This window comes from Nematolebias whitei, chromosome 9, assembly GCF_014905685.2.
Source record: "Nematolebias whitei isolate Nwh7 chromosome 9, NemWhi1, whole genome shotgun sequence".
Classification (NCBI taxonomy): domain Eukaryota; kingdom Metazoa; phylum Chordata; class Actinopteri; order Cyprinodontiformes; family Rivulidae; genus Nematolebias; species Nematolebias whitei.
In genome coordinates this window covers 13,166,276-13,172,357 of record NC_056506.1, presented here as the reverse complement: position 1 = coordinate 13,172,357, position 6,082 = coordinate 13,166,276, and positions in this window count along the sequence as shown.

Sequence of the window (6,082 nt, the reverse complement as noted above, 5' to 3'; positions counted from 1 at the left end):
AGAAGCAAAAAATTACCAGTAGATAAAAGCAACAAAGCAAAGGCTATAAATACAAACAAGTATTCAACTTTTTGTGTATTTTTCTCTTATGGTTTCTATAAAACAGTCGTGGTCAGCCATCATCAGTCACTGACATCAATAAACGCCTCTTCAATGTCTGTAAAAGCAAATTTCCACAGAGTAATGCCAGTTTAATAAGATTATTGTGTAAAATAAGTGATCTTATATTTATTAAACAAATGAGTTTAGGAAAACTCATTAAAAGGATGTAGGACTAGCTGCAACAATAGACATCTGAAAAACACGGGATCTTAAAAATACTGTAGGTTATTTTGTTTGTATGATGTTAAAAATATTGATATATGAATTTTGTTTACATTGCAATGCATTCTGGGTCAATATAGACGGATTGCTTCAGTATGAACTTCCTTCAGCTTAAATGTTAATTTCTTTACTAGAGTTGGCCAAGTGGGTCAAATATTTTAATTTAACTAATTCAATATGAGTTTTATTTTTTAAGTTTTATTCAAGAAGTTTTCTTCAAAAGGCTTTATTTTTGCCTCTCCCGTAAAGCTCAGACTGGTGAAGAACTCTGGCAACAGTGGCTGTATACTCAGTCTCTCCATCCATCCATCCATCCATTTTCTTCCGCTTATCCGGGGTCGGGTCACGGGGGTAGCAGCCTAAGTAGGGAGGCCCAGACTTCCCTCTCCACAGCCACTTGGGCCAGCTCTTCCGGGGGAATCCTGAGGCGTTCCCAGGCCAGCCGAGAAACATAGTCCCTCCAGCGTGTCCTGGGTCTTCCTCTGGGCCTCCTTCCGGTGGGACGTGTCCGGAACACCTCGCCAGGGAGGCGTCCAGAAGGCATCCTAAACAGATGCCCAAGCCACCTCAACTGGCTCCTCTCAACCTGGAGAAGCAGCGGCTCTACTCTGAGTCTCTCCCGGATGATCGAGCTTCTCACACTATCTCTAAGGGAGAACCCAGACACCCTGCGGAGAAAACTCATTTCGGCCGCTTGTATCCGAGATCTCATTCTTTCGGTCACAACCCAAAGCTCGTGACCATAGATGAGGGTAGGAACGTAGATCGATCGGTAAATTGAGAGCTTTGCCTTTTGACTCAGCTCTCTTCACCACGACAGACCTGTACAGCGCCTGCTTCACTGCTGACGCTGCACCTATCCGCCTATCGATCTCACGCTCCATTTTTCCCTCATTCATGAACAAGACCTGAAGATACTTAAACTCCTCCACTTGGGGTAGGACCTCCTCCCTGACCCGGAGAGGGCACTCTACCCTTTTCCGGCTCAAGACCATGGCCTCGGATTTGGAGGAACTGATCTTCATCCCGGCCGCGTCGCATTCGGCTGCGAACCGCTCCAGCGAAAGCTGTAGATCATGATCTGATGAAGCCAATAAGACCACATCATCTGCAAAAAGCAGAGATGCAATCCTAAGGCCTCCAAAACAGATCCCCTCAACACCTTGGCTGCACCTAGAAATTCTGTCCATAAAAGTTATGAACAGAATCGTGACAAAGGGCAACCTTGGCGGAGTCCAACTCTCACCGGGAACAAGCCCGACTTACTGCCGGCGATGCGGACCAGGTTCTGACACCGGTCATACAGGGTCCTAACAGCCCGTATCAAAGGGCTCGGTACCCCATACTCCCAGAGTACCCCCCACAGGGTTCCCCGAGGGACGCAGTCGAACGCCTTCTCCAAGTCCACAAAGCACATGTGGGCAAACTCCCACGCACCCTCCAGGACCCTGCTGAGAGTGTAGAGCTGGTCCAGTGTTCCACGGCCAGGACGAAAACCGCACTGCTCCTCCTGAATCCGAGTTTCGACTATCCGACGGACCCTCCTCTCCAGAACCCCCGAGTAGACCTTACCAGGGAGGCTTAAGAGCGTGATTCCCCTGTAGTTGGAACACACTCTACGGTCCCCCTTTATGAATAGGGGGACCACCACCCCAGTCTGCCAATCCAGGGGAACTTCCCCCGATGTCCACGCAATATTGCAGAGTTGCGTAAGCCAACACAACCCTACAACATCCAGAGCCTTAAGGAACTCCGGGCGAATCTCATTCACCCCTGGGGCCCTGCCACCGAGGAGCTTTTTAACCACCTCGGCGACCTCGGCACCAGAGATTGGAGGGCCCGACTCAGAGTCCCCAGGCTCCGCTTCCTCAGTGGAAGACGTGCTGGTGGGATTGAGGAGGTCTTCAAAGTATTCCGCCCACTGACCCACAACATCCCGAGCTGAGGTCAGCAGCACACCACTCCCACTATAAACAGTGTTGGTGGCGTACTGCTTTCCCCCCCCGAGACGCCAGATAGTGGACCAGAATCGCCTCGAAGCCGTGCGGAAGTCATTCTCCATGGCCTCTCCGAACTCCTCTCATGCCCGAGTTTTTGCCTCGGCGACCACCCGAGCCGCATGTCGCTTGGACTGCCAGTACCCACAAGCTGCTTCCGGGGTCCCACAGGCCAAAAAGGCCCAATAGGACTCCTTATTCAGCCTGACAGCATCCCTCACCGACAGTGTCCACCATCGGGTTCGAGGGTTGCCGCCACGACAGGCACCGTCAACCTTGCGGCCGCAGCTCCGGTAAGCCGCCTCGACAATAGAGGCACGAAACATGGTCCACTCTGATTCAATGTCCCCCACCTCCCTCGGAACATGTTCAAAGTTCTCTCGGAGGTGGGAGTTAAAACTCTGTCTCACAGGAGACTCTGCCAGACGTTCCCAGCAAACCCTCACAATACGTTTGGGTCTGCCAGGTCTGACTGGCATCCTCCCCCACCATCGGAGCCAACTCACCACCAGGTAGTGATCAGTGGACGGCTCCGCCCCTCTCTTCACCCGAGAATCCAAGACATGTGGCCGCAGATCAGATGAGATGATGACAAAGTCGATCATCGAACTGCGGCCTAGGGTGTCCTGGTGCCAAGAGTACATATGGACACCCTTATGCCTGAACAAGGTGTTCGTTATTGACAATCCATGACAGAAGTCCAACAACAGAACTCCACTCTGGTTCAGATCAGGGGGGCCGTTCCTCCCAACCACACCCCTCCAGGTCTCACTGTCATTGCTCACATGAGCATTGAAGTCCCCCAGCAGAACAAGGGAGTCCCCAGGAGGTGCACTTTCCAGTACCCCCTCCAAGGACTCCAGAAAGGGTGGATAATCTGAACTGCCATTTGATGCATAAGCACAAATGACAGTCAGAACCCGTCCCCCCACACGTAGGCGGAGGGAGGCCACCCTCTCATTTACCGGGGTGAACCCCAACACACAGGCACCAAGTTGGGGGGCAATAAGTATGCCCACTCCTGCTCGACGCCTCTCACCAGGGGCAACTCCAGAGTGGAAGAGTATCCAGCCCCTCTCAAGGAAACTGGTTCCAGAGCCAGAGCCATGCGTAGAGATGAGTCCGACTATTTCTAGCCGGAACCTCTCAGCCTCACACACCAGCTCGGGCTCCTTCCCCACCAGTGAGGTGACATTCCACGTCCCAATAGCCAGCTTCTGTAGCCGAGGATCAGACCGCCAGGGTCCCCGCCCTCGGCCACCACCCATCCCACATTGCACCCGACCCCTTTGGCCCCTCCCACAGGTGGTGAGCCCATGGGAAGGGGGACCCACGTCTCCTCTTCGGGCTGTGCCCGGCCGAGCTCCATGGGTAAAAGCCCGGCCACCAGGCGCTCGCCCGCGTGACCCACCTCCAGGCCTGGCTCCAGAGTGGGGCCCCGGTGACACACGTCCGGGCAAGGGAACATTAGGTCAGTTTATTTTTCTCATCATCGGGGTTTTATATATATATATATATATATACAGGTCCTTCTAAAAAAAATAGCATATTGTGATAAAGGTAATTATTTTCCATAATGTAATGATAAAAATGAAACTTTCATATATTTCAGATTCATTGCACACCAACTGAAATATTTCAGGTCTTTAATTGTTTTAATACTGATGATTATGGCATACAGCTCATGAAAACCCAAAATGCCTGTCCCAAAAAATTAGCATATCATGAAAAGGTTCTCTAAACAAGCTATTAACCTAACCATCTGAATCAACGACGTAACTCTAAACACCTGCAAAAGATTCCTGAGGCTTTTAAAAACTCCCAGCCTTGTTCATTACTCAAAACCGCAATCATGGGTAAGACTGCCGACCTGACTGCTGTCCAGAAGGCCATCATTGACACCCTCAAGCAAGAGGGTAAGACACAGAAAGAAATTGCTGAACGAATAGGCTGTTCCCAGAGTGCTGTATCAAGGCACCTCAGTGGGAAGTCTGTGGGAAGGGAAAAGTGTGGCAGAAAACGCTGCACAACGAGAAGAGGTGACCGGACCCTGAGGAGGATTGTGGAGAAGGGCCGATTCCAGACCTTGGGGGACCTGCGGAAGCAGTGGACTGAGTCTGGAGTAGAACCATCTAGAGCCACCGTGCACAGGCGTGTGCAGGAAATGGGCTACAGGTGCCGCATTCCCCAGGTCAAGCCCCTTTTGAACAAGAGACTGCGTCAGAAGCATCTCGCCTGGGACTGCTGTTGAGTGGTCCAAAGTTATGTTCTCTGATTACAGTACATTTTGCATTTCCTTTGGAAATCAAGGTCCCAGAGTCTGGAGGAAGAGAGGAGACACATAATTCACATTGCTTGAGGTCCAGTGTCAAGATTCCACAGTCACTGGGGTTTCATGTCATCTGCTGGTGTTGGTCCACTGTGTTTTATCAAGCACAGGGTCAATGCAGCTAGATATCAGGAGATTTTGGAGCACTTCATGCTTGCATCTGCTGAAAAGCTTTATGGAGATGAATATTTCATTTTTCAGCATGACCTGGCACCTGCTCACAGTGCCAAAACCACTGGTAAATGGTTTACTGACCATGGTATTACTGTGCTCAATTGGCCTGCCAACTCTCCTGACCTGAACCCCATAGAGAACCTGTGGGATATTGTGAAGAGAAAGTTGAGAGACGCAAGACCCAACACTCTGGATGAGCTTAAGGCCGCTATCGAAGCATCCTGGGCCTCCATAACACCTCAGCAGTGCCATAGGCTGATTTTCTCCATGCCACGCCGCATTGAAGCAGTCATTCATGCAAAAGGATTCCCGACCAAGTATTGAGTGCATAACTGAACATGATTATTTGAAGGTTGGCGTTTTTTGTATTAAAAACACTTGTCTTTCATTGGTGGGATGAAATATGCTAATTTTTTTGGACAGGCAATTTGGGTTTTCACGAGCTGTATGCCATAATCATCAGTATTAAAACAGTTAAAGACCTGAAATATTTCAGTTGGTGTGCAATGAATCTGAAATATATGAAAGTTTCATTTTTATCATTACATTATGGAAAATAATGATCTTTATCACAATATGCTAATTTTTTGAGAAGGACCTGTACATGCAGTCGTCCAGAAGATGGACATAGTGCACAAAGCTGCTACTATAACTAACTAACTAACTAACTGCTACGATATATAAATATATATATTGTTTAATTTTATCATCAATATTTTTTATTATTATTAATTTACTAGAAACTTCAAAATAAATTCTCACCCTGTATTGAAACCTGTTTCCAAGGTATCACCCCACCAGCTGGTAAATGGTAAATGGACTGTACTTATATAGTGCCTTTCTATCTTATTTCAAGACACTCAAAGCGCTTTACACTACAATCTGTGTCCTCATTTACCCGTTCATACAGCACTCTACTAGATCTCTACAAAGCTAATTGAACAAATCATTCTAATGAGACTAATCGATGCTTTAGATCACATTCATACACTGATGGGACACACATCAGAGGCTATGAGGGGTTCAGTGTCTTGCCCAGTGACACTTCAGCATGTGACTGCTGGTGGATTCGAACCCCCAACTCTCGCATTGGAGAACGACTGCTCTAACTACTCAGCCACAGCCGCCCCATCTGGTACGCCGCATGATGTCAATTTGAACCCGCCCACTGGAACTGGTACTGAAAGCATAATGAAAGGGGCTATAGAAACACAACGTGCACCGTGCCGAGTCGAACCATGCTGTACCAGTACTAACT